We start from the raw sequence: 15,377 nt of genomic DNA, 5'->3' as shown, positions 1-15,377 counted from the left end.
CATGCCAACTGGGGGGCTGTTACTGCTGAGCTGTAATAATTGCATGTGACTGAGTAAAAAATTACAATTTGAAGTAGGGCTGGGGATTATAGGTTAGCTGGGCTGATCATTCTTTAAAGGTCTTCTATTTGCACCCAGAACGTGATAAATGAATTACACTTACAAGGTTTTCAAAATTAACTTTTAAGGAGTCTAGAGGGAGAAACTGGGGCTATAACTCTTGTTTTTGGGTCCAGATTCCTAAAGTTTGAAAGTGGTGCCTGTGATGCACATGTGCACTTCTGACACCGTATTTGTAAAGGGGTTTGTGCAGACACCTAATGACTGCCAGAACTATGCAGAGCAGGTAGGTCATTACATTAATCAATGTGCAATACTTATTTGATACTAGTGCTGCCATTCTTGAGCCCACACTCGAATGCCTGGCTTCAGACTACACCATTTCAATACGGGCTGCAGCAGACTGAGGAAGTGGTAGGGCTGTGAGCATAAGTGCCGTCATCCTGAGAGAGGACAGCATGTTCCAGAGAGAGCCACTCTTCCAGGACAGTACTGCAACAACCCTAGTAATTTTATGAAGAATAGATTGCTGGACTGCTGTGATACCCTGGAAGCCTTTTTGAACTCTGGTATCCACAGCTGCAATCCACACAATGCTCAACAGTAACAGCCCCCCAGTTGGCATGGATTTATATACAGGATAATTTTCACACACCGCAATGAGCCTATGAGCACTGGAATTAAGAAGTTAAGATTCAGTTTGATAATTTAATACTTTGCTTTATAAAACTGGAATCCACGGTCTGAATATAGCACAGCTTCTGAGTGTGAACTCTGTCTGAGACAATGTGCCAGTTAATGTCTTTGATTCTGCCTGTGTCTTATTCTGAGATTGATTAGTAAATATTTAATCGGAATGAATTTGAACAGCTGTTACCATTGGTTCTTGTTAAAGGAGAAGGAATGCTTAGGAGAGTACTTCCAGAGCCAACTTCTCCCTCAATTACCTCACTTAAAAGGAGATTGTTTTTTCAGGAGCAAGTTTCCTAAGTTTCTCCTTCATCTGTCCTTTTTCCCTTCTTATGACATGCTGTTCTGTATCTCAAGGGCAGCAGTCTGAGCTTCCACTGCAACACTCGAATGTTTGGTAGAAGCTGTTTGTGCAGGCACCAGACTCCCATTATCAATGTAGGTTCCATGGGTGTACTGATCCATCTTTTTCATTTGTTCATGGAATGTGGGAGCCACTGGCTAGGCCAGCATTTATTGTCCATCCCTAATGCCCAATTACCCAATCCCTAATTCAATGTGGTACCGTTATTCAAGAAGGGAGGAAGGGATAAACTGGGGAACTACAGGCCAGTCAGTCTAACCTCAGTGGTGGGGAAACTATTGGAAGCAATTCTGAGGGACAGAATTAATCTACACTTGGAGAGGCAGGGATTAATCAAGGACAGTCAGCATGGTTTTGTTGAAGGGAGGTCATGTCTGACCAATTTGATTGAATTTTTCGAAGAGGTGACCAGGTGTGTAGATGATGGTAATGAATTTGATGTAGTCTACTTGGACTTCAGCAAGGCTTTTGATAAGGTCCTGCATAGGAGACTGATAACAAAGGTAAGAGCCCATGGGATCCAATGCAATTTGACAAATTGGATCCAGAATTGGCTGAGTGGCAGGAAGCAGAGGGTGATGTTTGAGGGTTGTTTTTGTGACTGGATGCCTGTGTCCAGTGAGACTCCACAGGGATCGGTGTTGGGTCCCTTGCTGTTTGTGGTATATATAAACGATTTAGACTTGAATGTAGGAGGGTTGATCAGTAAGTTTGCGGATGACACAAAAATTGGTGGGGTGGTAAATAGTGAGGAGGATAGCCTTGGATTACAGGAGGATATAGACGGACTGGTCAGATGGGCTGATCAGCGGCAAATGAAATTTAATCCGGATAAGTGTCAGGTTATGCACTTGGGCAGGACAAACAAGGCATGGAATACACGATGAATGGTAGGACCCTGGGAAGTTCCAAGGGTCAGAGGGACCTTGGTGTACATGTCCACCGGTCCCTTAAGGTAGCGGGACAGGTAGATAAGGTGGTTAAGAAGGCATATGGGATACTTGCCTTTATTAGCCAAGGCATAGAATATAAGAGCAGAGATGTTATGCTGGAACTGTATGAAACGCTGGTTAGGCTACAGCTAGAGTATTGCGTGCAGTTCTGTAATCTGCATTATAGGAAGGATGTGATTGCACTGGAGAGAGTGCAGAGGAGATTTACCAGGATGTTGCCTGGGCTGGAGAGTTTTAGTAATGAGGAGAGATTGGATAGACTGGGGTTATTTTCCCTGGAGCAGAGGAGATTGAGGGGGGACATGATTGAGGTGTATAAAATTATGATGGGCATAGATAGGGTAGACAAGAAGGAACTTTTCCCCTTGGTGGAGGGATCAATAACCAGGGGGCATAGATTTAAGGTAAGGGGCAGGAGGTTTAGAGCGGATGTGAGGAAGAATTTTTTCACCCAGAGGGTGGTGGGAATCTGGAACTCACTGCCTGAAAGGGTGGTAGAGGCAGAAACCCTCATAACATTTAAGAAGTATTTGGATGTGCACTTGTGATGTCATGGCATGCAAGGCTATGGGCCTAGTGCTGGACAATGGGATTAGAATAGTTAGTTACTTGTCTGACCAGCACAGACTCAATGGGCTGAAGGGCCTTTTTCTGTGCTGTAGACATCTATTACTCTAATTGCCCTTGTTCAGAAGGCACAGAGTCAACCACATTGCTGTGGGTCTGGAGTCACATGTAGACCAGGCCAGTAAGGACAGCAGATTTCCTTCCCTAAAGGGGCAACTGACAATCAGCAATGGTCATCATCAGACTTGTAATTCCAAATTTTTATTGAATTCAAATTTCACCATCTGCTGTGGTAGGATTTGAACCTAGGTCCCCAGAGAATTACCTTGGATCTCTTGAATACTAGTCCAGCAACAATACCACTATGCCACCGCCTCCCTCCAGGTAGCCATGTTGGAATGGATGGGCTATAAGATCTCTGCAATGCACTGTGTCAAGTTGGTGCTGGACATCTCCATGCTCCTTGACTGCAGGCTTTCTGCCAGGCTTCCCAATGCACCTAGAATTTAGTTATATACACGCATCAGCCTTCTTCTGTAGCCTGGTCCAACAAACTCCTCCTCTGAGTTATCTGCAACAGGCTGCTATGCAACCTCATCATCGTGCGAGCTGGAATCTGTGCTCTTTTTCCCTGCCCTGGCTCCTGTATACTTGTGCCCCATGTCTCAGTGTATGCAGATTCCTTCTCTGTCCTATTCTCTAAAATATGTGTAGTCTCAGTATCTGAACTGGTGCCTGTGACTGTAAGATCAAGTGACAATGTCTCTTCATCTTCACTGTCTTCTTCCTCCACTGCCTTTTCTCCACTGCGTGGATAGATTCCAGTTCTTGAGCATCTGAAATGAGAAAAGGGCAAGGGTTGGGTTGGGCTAGGCTGAGGGGAGAGGAGAAAGTAAGAAGTATATGCTTACACCCTCTGCAGCTTCTAAGTCAGAAGAGACTGAGGATTGAGGGAGAAATTGAGTGAGAGAAAGATGATTAGGTATGCAGATCCCATATCATTGATCCTTCCAGGCCCGCCAGTGGTCACATTAATGATCCACATTCTCACTGTCTCTTCCATGGAGGTTAAAACACGCAGGCACACCCATCCTCCTCCAGCTCTTTCCTATGGCCTCCTGTTATGTGCCACCTTCTGTTGCAAGAAAGAGGGAAGGGTATCAGTTAGTGTTGTTCAATAGATTTGAGTGATATTGCTGCCATGGTTGGATAGCCGCCAGTGTATGAGAGCTGTGAGTTGTGGGTGTGAGGCTTACAACAGTGCTAAATGCATGAGGCTGCACTAACGCATCTGAATGATAAGGTTGAATCCTGACTGATGGAGATTATTGTTAGATGGATGCTGAGAGTGTAGAGAAGTGAGCAGTGGGTGAGGCTAGTTGTGCAATTGGTAGGATATGTCATTTGAAGAGAAATTCATTGATTTTGCCAACTTGTGTGAAATTATTAAACTTCTTCCTGGGTTGTATCTAGGTTTTATTCAGTCATTGACCTCCACCACTCTCTTCTGACTACCTCTTGAGCATGTGTCTGGAAGGGCCCCCGGCCCCTTTGGACTGAGTACTTCTTCCACCAAGACCCCCAATGCAATCACTGATGCACTTGCTCTATCATGGTCAGCCATTGTTTCATCTTCCATAGCATACTTTTAAAAATACTCTTACCACCTCTAGCAGCCACAATGCTACGTCCCTTTAAAGGTGTAGGCCGACTTTAAGTAGTGCTAGGTACCCATGACAGCAATCCCTTTTTGGTGTGTTCAGCAATCATAGAAAACAACAGGCAGCACAAATTTGGCACACTGCATTGCAATGAACAAGTTCAGGTTAATCACACATTGCTATCCCTTCGTCCATTTTCAGGCTTTAGTCAATGTATGCCTCTATGTGTATGGTGTCACCCCCCTTTTCTACTCATTATCACCCTGTGATATATAAGACACTGAATGAATTTTAGCCCTCTAACTCAAATGTTTCAATACCCATATGAAACAGGCATTTTTGAACAATCCAATCTCTTCTTGCTGTGCACTTTTTTTCACTAGAGTTTTATTTTCTCTGAAGCAAAGTATGAGCTTGTGCACCATTTACTAAAGTTTATGCCATTTAACAAAATTCAGGAATTTTATTTCCAATTCTTGAAGTGGCAAACATACCATATTTTCTCCAGTTTTCCTCTGAATGGCTTCTAGTACTTTGAATGGTTAATTACCATGCGAAATACACAGGATACATTTTTCATTCAATGAGAAAATTTGTTGCTCATTAACATTTACTAGCAAAGGACATTATTGCCACAAAATTTAGCTGCGTAGCGCCCATATTTTCTACACTGTGGATGCTGTTTCAGGTCCACAATAATGGCCAGAGTTTTACCTTCAGCGTGTGGCCGCACGCCGGGCATGCCAGAATGTAAAATGATGAGCGATGACGTCGGGCATGCGCCCCAACGTCATCACAAACTCACGCAATGTTTTGTTTGAAGAGCGCGTGCCCCAGTCGGCTGCGCACCCGCCGATAATTGAAAGGCCTATTAAGGCCATTAACAAGGTAATTAAGTTAAATTTTACGCTGCCCATCCAACCTTAAGGTTGGCGGGCAGGCGAAAAGGCCAAGCACCTTTTACATTTTTTAGGAAACCTCATCCACAAGCGGGATGAGATTACCTAACGCTAATACAAATGAAATAAAAACTTTCTTTTGCCACTAAAAACATGTCCCATCTCATGAGAGATACAGGGAGATTGAAGTGCTCTTTCGCACACATGCGTGAGCTGCAAGCGGGGCCTGGCTCTCCCTCCTCCCCCCCGCCTGCACAGGTAGCGCTCTCAGCGCTACCGCTCACAATCCACGTTAAGGCCCACCCGCACGAAATCGCGGCGCGGAACCGATCGCGGGCAGCGGCCGGCTTCCCGACCCCCTCCTGCCCGCTCCCGCCGAGCCCTCCCGACGCAGGAAAAATTCAGGCCACTGTTTGAGCCACACGCACAAAATTCTGGTAGGGGTTGTGCCAGATACCATTTTGGGTAGATTGTTAGCACAGGCACTGAGAGTGTACACTCAAAGTATACAGTGTAGGCAGATTGTGATGACAGTCAGCAAGTAACACTGATTTGACCTAGGAGTGCTATTTTCGACCTCAATGCTCTAGCCAATGCCCCCTCTTAAACCTCACCCAGCGGAACATGCATTCAGCAGCAGTAAGTCTTTTATTCAGAATTCAAAGCAGCTCCTTTCCATAGCACTGTTTAAGGCATCACCAACCACTTGCAGATCAGTTGTTGATTGATTTCTGCTGGATGTTGCTGAGATAGTAGGAGCATTTGAATGTTTCTTTGCTAATTAAGGATGGTAAAGTCTAAAAGTTTACATGGAGTGATGTAGCACGTGGTGAAGGCCTTTGTTCTCATTTCAAGGGTTCTGGTCATGTACATCTGTACAAAGCAGGGATACTTGGTCGAACCAGGTCATTCAGACAAAACAGCTTTTTAGAGGAACAAACAGTGTATTACAAATTTGTGTCCGGAAATCCTTTATTTGTGGTCAGATTTTGATTTTTTTTTGTGTTGTAGAGCTATAGACTGGGTCTCCAACCTGACTCTTGCCAGGACGCTAAAGGGTCAAATCACTGCAATGTAGGATTTGGCCTTCCAACTCATCCTGGAGAGTCAGCAGAAGGCAACGGAACATCTCACAGAGCTGTTGGAAGCCCTCAACAGAGTGGCACGTGAGTCAGAGGAGTGCATCCGCCTGCTCTCTGATGAAGTGGTGCCCACATGTTCATTTATGGAGGCCTCCATGGGAAGGTTGGCAGGCGCAATCCTGGTCCAGCAGAACACGGAGATGTGCACGGACCTGCACTCCATCGTAGTAGCCATGGGTGAGCAGTGGCAATGAGAGAGGGAAACAGGGCACCTCGATGTCATTCCAGGTGCTCCTTCCCCTCAAGGAGTCAGCCGGGGCCCTCAGGCACCTGAAGGGAGGAGGAGCGGCAGCTGGACACCCCTGGGCCATCTACTCAGGAATCTCAGAGGGTGTCCTTTCACTCCAAGTCCCCTTTGCCTGAGATCCCCTAGACCTCATTCTCTGTCACTGCAGAGAGAGCAGCTGGCCTACTGGAGGACAGCCAAAGCAAACCGGGCCCTCCAAGGCCTTGGTTCTCCAGAGGACACATGCTGAATTCAACAGAGGCAGCAGGGCCAACCGTTGCACAGGCTGTCTCCAAACCTGCTGCAGATGTCAGGGCAGCACATAGAAAAAGTGGTAGGCCTAGAAAAGTTAAGAAGTTCTGATCACAAGTGGCTGCACAGGTGAACACATTTTGTCACTTTATAATTAGAAAATATATTCACTTTCACTGAGTAATGTGCAATGGTGTCTTTCAGCTTCATTTACAGGCTTCACAAGTCCTCCCACTGCATCCCCCCCACTAGCAGTTCAGCTGCACTCAGCCAGACCCGGAGTGATTCTGGAGGGAGAAGTGTGTGTGTGGCAGAGCCTTTCAAATCCTCGTGCAAGAACTCTCCCATGCACACCGATCCTTCCTCCCTCACACTCATCTCACCGTCCTGAGCATTTTCAATGCTGCCTGCTGGGGTTCTCTTTCAGTGTCCATCTGAGCTGACCTGCGTCTCCATTCAACCACTGATCACACTCCCATGCAGCACCTGTTCCTGCCCAACACGAGGCTACTTTCACTTTCGATTTTGCAAGAAAGTTGCAAGAAGTGAAGTATGTCTTTAGCTTCCCCATCCTGTCCTCTCCACCAGTCACCCATCGCTGCTGACCCCCCTGGCATCACCTTCCACTTCTCCACCGTCACCTACCAACTAGAACCCTTTCTTTCCAGGATGTCCAAGTGAACGGGAACATTCCCTATCTTCCTAAGGATCCCACCCCCATCCACACTGACCTCCTGGACCACCTCCTTCCCACACCCAGGGTCCATGCCTGCCTCTGAGTCCCCACCGACCACCCTTGCTCTCCCTTCTACTGCTAACATCGCACCTTCACCCTTTCACCCCAACGGCTCACTCTGCCTTCTCTCAATCTCACCATTCCCTCCTACCATGCCGAACCTCATTTCGCTCCCCAGGAGCCAGTCATCAACTCCACAGACCCCTCATTTGCACGTTAACCTGGACATCACTTACTCCTTCCTCCTCCCTTACTCCATCCTTCCCCCTTACTCCTTCCTCCCCCTCCACTCCTTCCTCCCCCTGGACTCCTTTCTCCCCTTGGATGCCTTCCACGCTCTGAACTCCTTCCTCCCCACAGAGTCCTGCCCCCTGAACTCTTTCCCCCCTCCGAACTCCTTCCCTCATGCCTTCCTCTCCCCTTACACCTACCTCCTCAGTTGCCACATTCTACTCCGTTACATCCTCCTCCCCCCGTAATCCATCCCTTCTCCCAACCTCACCCAACCCCCCAAACACCATTGTTTCTCCCCCTCCCAGCATAATCCCCCTCACAACACCATCGTTCCCCTTTCCCAAACTCAAACTCACCGCCCCCTCCCCCGGCACACTTTCCTCTCCCAGTCAAACCTAGACCTTCCTCTCCCACTTACAGTTCGATCTTCATCTCCAATCACTCAACGACCATCTGTAGCAGCCCATGACCAAGACACTTGTCAAGGCATGTTCTGCACCAAATTTGACGTGGGGGTATGATTCCGGCGAGCAGGACTTATAATGATACCCAATATATTAAAATGACATTCACAACGTCTGGCGGCAAGAAAGCTGGCCCGCCATTGGCAGGCGGAGTGAACGATCGCGAAATCGCGAAGATTTTTGGCCTTCCCACCATATTGTCCGCTTATGCCCACCATGACACCCAACACTAACATGGATGGAAAATCCTGCCCAAGGTGTCTGTCACCATATTGGACATACATTTTGGAACATGAAATAATGGAAAAGATGTTCAGAATTAATTTTATTGACAATTTAACAGGGCTTGCAGCAGTAGCAGAGTTGTAGTAATGATAGACTTTAATTGTGCTTAAGTTGACAAGGCTAAAACAATAGTTTGTAGTAAAAATAGTGAGTCACCTTAAACACATTCTGGAGTGTTTCCTTAATCAGCATGTTACATTTCTAATGAAGGAAGATGCAGTGCTAGATCAAAGCAGTAAGTGAAGGAAGGAGATCACTTGGGAAATAATGTCCATAAACTAATTAGGTTCACATTGATAATCGATAAAGGAACATTTGAGCCAAATTTAAAGATGTTGCATCAGAAGTTAATCAATTTACATGAGTTTAAAAGGAATATAATTCATATTAATTAGTTGAAACAAATGGCAGATCAAAAAATGAGCCAGCAGTGGTTGGTACTTAAGTTTGCATATGGTACCAGTTAAATAGTTAGGTTTCCATGGATAAATAGGGATTAAAACAAAAATAAGATTTTTAAAAAGCCAGATGATGAATATAAGGAATATAGTACAGAGGAAAAGTATGAGAAGTATAAAAACAATAGAAGGGAATTAAAAGTAAGCATTTCAACAGTAAAATAACAGCCAAATAAATGGTGAGTGCACTTAAGACAAATGGGCTATCTTGTACTTCAGTTTGAAGAAATATTAGGAATACTTAATAAGTATTTTGTTTCAGACCTTAAGAAGATGTGTATAAGTCCATTTGTAGGAGTACTTCAGGGGAATATGGAAGACTCAGTATTTGACCTGACTATTGAAAAAAACTGTACTAGAAAAATTAATGAGACTGAAAGTGGACAAATCACTACTCCTACTGGAAAAGGTCGGGGAGCAGATTACCCAGCTAACAACCGCATAATTTTCTGACAACTATTCGGCTCCGAAATTCCAATGGATTGGGATGGTACAGCCACAGCTAATGTATCTAGGGATGCACAGGACCGAATTTAGGGTGGATGGTGGATTTTGGAGTTTTATTCCCATTTAAGTTCTGCCTTAATACTGTCACAATTAAGCAAGGGTGCAAAATACGCCCAGAGTGCAGCCGTGCAAATGAAGCATTTAGACCAGGGTGGCATAATGGCTGCACAATTCTGTGATTTTCTGTGAGTTTTCTCAATCTACTGATGTAATGCTAGTGGAAGATCAGCAGAATCCCTAGAGAAATGTCATAAATGGCTGTTTATAGCATTGCTTCAAGGACTCAGTCAATCTGCTTTTGAAGCTATGGCAGTAGATCAGAAAACACCTCACAGAGGTTCAATGCAATTAAGCTCTAAATCCCATCATTTTTCCCCTAGGATCTGTCATTGTGAAAGGGCATCTGAGAATGTCAGTTGAGGAAATGCAAATGCTGGAACCTTTAGGGTAGATTTCTGTGTTTCCTTGTGGTGTTATATACAGAACCATTACTTTACTTTAAAGTGGTCTTATGGGGATTTTTTTTTTCCATTTTATTTTTGAAGGACTAGGCTTGATTTGGAGACTTCTTGTCTGGTAATTGGTCCTGAACTGAAGAGGAAAACTGCAAAATGTTTCTCCCCATGGGATTTTGCTCTTCATGAGTTATTTTTTGGGAGAGAAACAGATAAAGGAACAGCAAGTAATCTTGGAAGCCAAGTTCACAAGGCAGTACAAGAGGAGCTACCTTCTGATAGATACCCAGTTCCAAGATTGTATTGCCTTAGAATATTCCTCAAATAATCCATGGAGTTATGTATCAGGAGGTCTTTGTATTTTGTTGATGATTCTGGAGCTATCACTCATTCCACGATGCTCTGCAATGTAAAGAATGCTTCCCTGGAAGTGTTGCAGATGATTCATTGGACTCTGCAGTCATTACTGTCATTTACGGCTCATTTTCTGAGAATCTTTGCAATGCCTTCATATCATTCTGATATCCTCAAAGAAGCTGTCCATTCATGGCACAACCCCTGAGATTATTCACAATTCCCTGCATCTAGGTTGGGTCCTGAAAGACACTACTGCATGCTCCACCATTTCTACAGCTACATGATCAGCCTGGTAATGCCTGCTGCTGGGTACCCCTTCAGCATGGCCACTCATGGTGACGACAGAACGAATGGCACCAATGTGATTTGCAAAGCTCTGCCTCAATCTAATCCTCAAGCTTTATCAAAAACAGGAGAAACAACCCACTCAACTCTAAAATCCAAGGCCTCAATAACAGCAATCCATGGGAGAAGCACTCACTGTCCTTAGGGCATCTGGAGTGGAGGTAGCGGAGGGTGTGGAGCAGCTAACCCTAGAGTTGCCACAAGATCAGTGATAGACTGCTGGATCACAAAACCATGGGCTGAATTTTATGGGGGCATATTGCTCGCCCCACCCGATAGAAAAGTTGGTCGTAAGCTTACCAACTTTAAAAAAGACTGCCCACAGCAATAATACGCTGGAGGCGGCCTTAACAAAGTAATTGTGGGACTTCTGTCCCTTAGGGACAGAAATCCCTGCTCTCGAGAACTGCTGGTCAATCTGATTTGCCGGCAAAGCTGAGTAGTTCCAGCAGCGCCAGAACTCATTAGTGGCCATGGCTGGAACTACAAGCAGTCCCAAGAAGAAGATCATGGTGACCAGACTTAGAGGTAAGTCTGGGGTTTTTAGTCAGGGAGGGTTCTGTGACCCTAGGAACTGGGGAGAACGGGGGTGTGGAGGTTAGGGGAGTCACAAATGGGGGGCACATCTTGGAATGAGGGCTACCCCTGTTGGGCACAGGCACTCCCCCCAAAGGAGGTACCCCGCCTTCCTTCCACCTTTTCACCTGAGTTGATGGCAGGGGTGGAATGAGGCCCTTAACAGCCCATTGATTGGCCTGTTAAGGATCGCAACAGGCCTCAGGGCAGGCAGGCTAGCTAACGCCTTACCCACCCACCATATTAAGGGGGACAGCTCAGGTTGGGTGGGAAGGCAGTGGGCTAGCCACACATCCCATTTTATTAGCCCTCACCTGCAAAAACAGCATAAAATTCACCCCCCATAATGTAAGGTTGTACGTGTGCAACGATGTGCACCTTCACTCCAGGTGGTTATCTGCCTCTCTTTTTTCTATGATCTCCAATGAAGATAACAACTTTTGATGCTGAGAAATTATCTTTCTTTTACATACAGTCCCCATGACATCCATATCCTTAGGTTCCTACAGGCAGGATGTAAATAGGCCCCCTAAGACAACAGGTACTTCCACCTCTGATATCACCAAAAGCTCCTACTTGCTCATATTCTGTCCCTCACCCATTATGTCCCCTTCTAACTATCTGAATCTCTCAGGATGGATGTATCCAAGCTGGTAGTTGTGAGACATTAAGCAAGTGACATTAGATCTTGGGAAAAGCTGGCTTGGATATCTGCGATGAGTCTTGGGCTGGTTCCTCACAAAAGTTTTACTTTCAATCGCAGGTCCACGTTGACCTTGTTGAATTCAACTGGAGAGCACAGTGAGACACAGTAAACCCTGGGCCAGGGAGTGGTAATTGTCAGTCCAGATTCACACTCCTGTTCACTATCAATGGGCTCTGCTGAGGAGTGTGTGTACTGGATCTCAGGTGAGAATAGCATCTGTCTTACACGTGAAGAATTGCCTGACTCATGTCAAACTGTGCCCTTACCACAAACATTATGGAGAGAAAATTGGGAGAACAAAAAGCATAAAACATTTTTAACAGTACAATGACATGACTGAACAGACCAAATGGAGTGCCATAAAATGCTATCACATAGCAAGATTAAAGGTTTCCAATGACACAATGTTGCCTATGTCACATTCACAGCTGAGTTGAAAAATCCTCACTGAATCATCAGATGGGCAGCTTTAAATTGATCTAAAAGAAAGAATCTGCCCAGGTGAAAGAAAAATAAATCATAATTATGCAGTGAGGAGAGGAACGTTAATCTACAGTAGACATAGGAAACGTTCTATCAAATAGTGAGTGAGCTTCAAATGACATTACACATCCTGTAATGGGTTTCTCCAATGTAACAAAAATGACAGCCAGAATCTTTCTGATGGAGAGTGGTGCATTACAGATGATCACTGAGCAAACGGTTTGAATTGAATCAAATTCCAAAGGACTTTCTCATTCTTGGCCTTATGATGCCAAGAGCACAAAATAACCAGTATTCTTCTGGACAGAAAATTAATGTTGCGATTAGTCTAACACTGGAGTGTATTACTGTTAACTTTTATTATTTTTTCAATTAGCTTAAAGGCAAAGGTCTGCATTTATAAAAACATTATTACTTGCTTTCAGTAGTATCTGTGGAAACATATGCAGAGGTGCATCACCCTAAAAGCAATAATCTTTCTCCCTTTCTCCCTACCAATTCTTATGAAAGTGCAAATCAACATATTTAAAAATACTGCACCTTAAACATAATAAAATGTCCCAAGGTGCTTCACAAGAGGGTTAGAAAGCAAAATTAGACACTGAACCACATAATGCGATAGGGCAAATGAGCAAAAGCTTTGTTAACGAGGTAGGTTTTAAGGGACAACTTAAAGAAGGAAAGATAGATAGATAGAGAGGTGGAGAGATTTAGGGAGGGAATTCAGAGCTTAGAGCCTAGCCAGTGCTAGTGGAGAAATTAAAGTCAGGGATGCTCAAGAGGCCAGAATAAAAGGACTACAGGTATCTTGGAGGGTTATGGGGGGAGGGCTGGAGGAGATTTCTGAGATAGGGGTTTGAAAACAAGAATGAGAATTTTAAAATTGTGGCATTGTTTAAACAGGAGCCAATGTATGTAAGCAAGCACAGGAGTGATGTGTGAATGAGACTTGATATGTTGTTAGGTTACGGGCAACAGAATTTTGGATGACCTCAAGTTTACATAGGATGGAACATGGGAGGCCAGCCAGGAGTGCATTGGAATAGTCAGATCCAGAAGTAATAAATGCATGGAAGAGTGTTTCAGAGGCAGATGAATTGAGGCAGGGATCAAGTCAGCAATGGTGTGGAGGTGGAAATAGGCAGTTTTGGCAACGGCAGGGGTATGTGATCAAAAGCTCATCTCAGGGTTTAATACGACACCAAGGGCAGAAATTTTCGCTTGGTGGGCAGGCGCGCGCCCGACCTGCTCGAGCGTGAAATGACGCATGTTGACGGCCGAGCGTGCCGACATCAACGCGCAGTTGAGCAATTGTTCGGTCGGTGGGTGCGCGCCTGAACCAGCAGTACACCCGCCGACAATTAGAAGGCCTGTTAAGGCCATTAAGTTATCAATTAACAAAGTTTTCGCTGCCCATCCAGCCTAACGGTTGGCGGGCAGCCAAAAAAAGTGGCCTTTGCATTTTTTTGGAAACTTCATCCATGGGCGGGATGAGGTTTCCCAATGCAAATAAAAATGAAATAAAAACTTTAATTTTTCATTAATAACATGTCCCTGTAACTCTGTCACATGAGGGGATGCATTTTATTCCATTTTTAACATATTTCTTTATCCCCCTGAGGCAGCACCATGCCTCAGGGAGATTATGCAGCGCTCACTTGCACGCATGCGCGAAGTTTGCACTCAGCCAGCTCGCACTTCCCCCCTCCCCACATTTGCAGTGCTCAGCACTGCCACTCGCCCTTCACGCTGAGGAGGCCTTAATTGGCCCACCAGCGTGAAATCGTGATGCGGTGCTGATCACGGGCAGAGATCAGCTTCCCAACAGCCCCTGGGCACTCCCTCCGAGCCCACCAGCGAAGGGCAAAATTTTGCCCCAAGGTTGCAAACAGTCTGGTTCAGGCTCATACAGTTGCCAGGGAGTGGGGTAGCGTTGGTAGCTAGGGAACAGGGCATCAGGAAGATGTAATAATTCTCAGAATGTTACTGGAATTTATCATAGAGTAAAAGTGGGTTCTGTGTCTATGGGTCAATGTCTGTGTGTGACTTAAATTGAATTAAAGGCAGCTGGTCTGAAGGCTTTGATGTGCCAGAAGATAAGTTAGGTTTGAAATGTTAAGTAGGTAAACATGGGGGAAGTTGTAGAATGTAAGAGGTAAAGGGAACATTTGCATTTTAAATAAACCAAACTAGCTTGCATTCAAAGAGAGAGTGAAATATTACACCTAGCCAGGGGAAGCTAAGAAACAGTATGTTTATTTTTGCAAAAGATTACTGGTAAACTTGGTACCATGAGAGACTTTTATTGTTAGAAAGGTAAAGTCCAAAGACATAGGAAACAATAGGAATTTGCATTCAAAGGGGGAAATCAGTATAAAGGAGTGAAGGCTGTGTGTAAGGGTGGGCATTTTAAGATCTAACAATTGTGAAGGCTTTCTGCATCTACCCCTCAAGTTGTTGTCTAAAAATCACTGAAGTTAAGAAAACTCACTTTGAATTGGATTGTTCAGGGTAACATGTTTCTTTGCCTGGGTCTTTTAAAATCTATGTGTCATATTGTTGCCTTAATGAAAGTGTAACTGGGAGTTAGATTAATTAGGGAATTTAGAAGTTATCATAGTAGTAATTTGTAGATCTATGTATGTATTTAAAATCATTTCTTCTATTAATAAAGGTTTAATTTAGTTTTGTAGGAAGCCTATAGGATTTGGTGGTCTTATTCCTATTGAATTCAAGGCATGCATCTCAAAATTTATACAAGTTGCAAAACAAGTTGTGGCAGTTGTTTCAAGTTTCCCTCTGGAATTTGAGCAGCTCAGTATTTACCATCGGCTGTGCCATACCAAAGTTGGTGGTTCTTTGCGGGATATATTTGAGATTCTTTGATTGGGCTGGAGTTGGTGAATCTTAAGGTTAGAGTATGAGAAGCACTTTGAATTCAGGAGTTGGTATGAGGT

Source organism: Cetorhinus maximus, chromosome 22 (genome assembly GCF_964194155.1).
Source record: "Cetorhinus maximus chromosome 22, sCetMax3.hap1.1, whole genome shotgun sequence".
NCBI lineage: Eukaryota > Metazoa > Chordata > Chondrichthyes > Lamniformes > Cetorhinidae > Cetorhinus > Cetorhinus maximus.
This window is presented reverse-complemented; position numbering follows the sequence as displayed.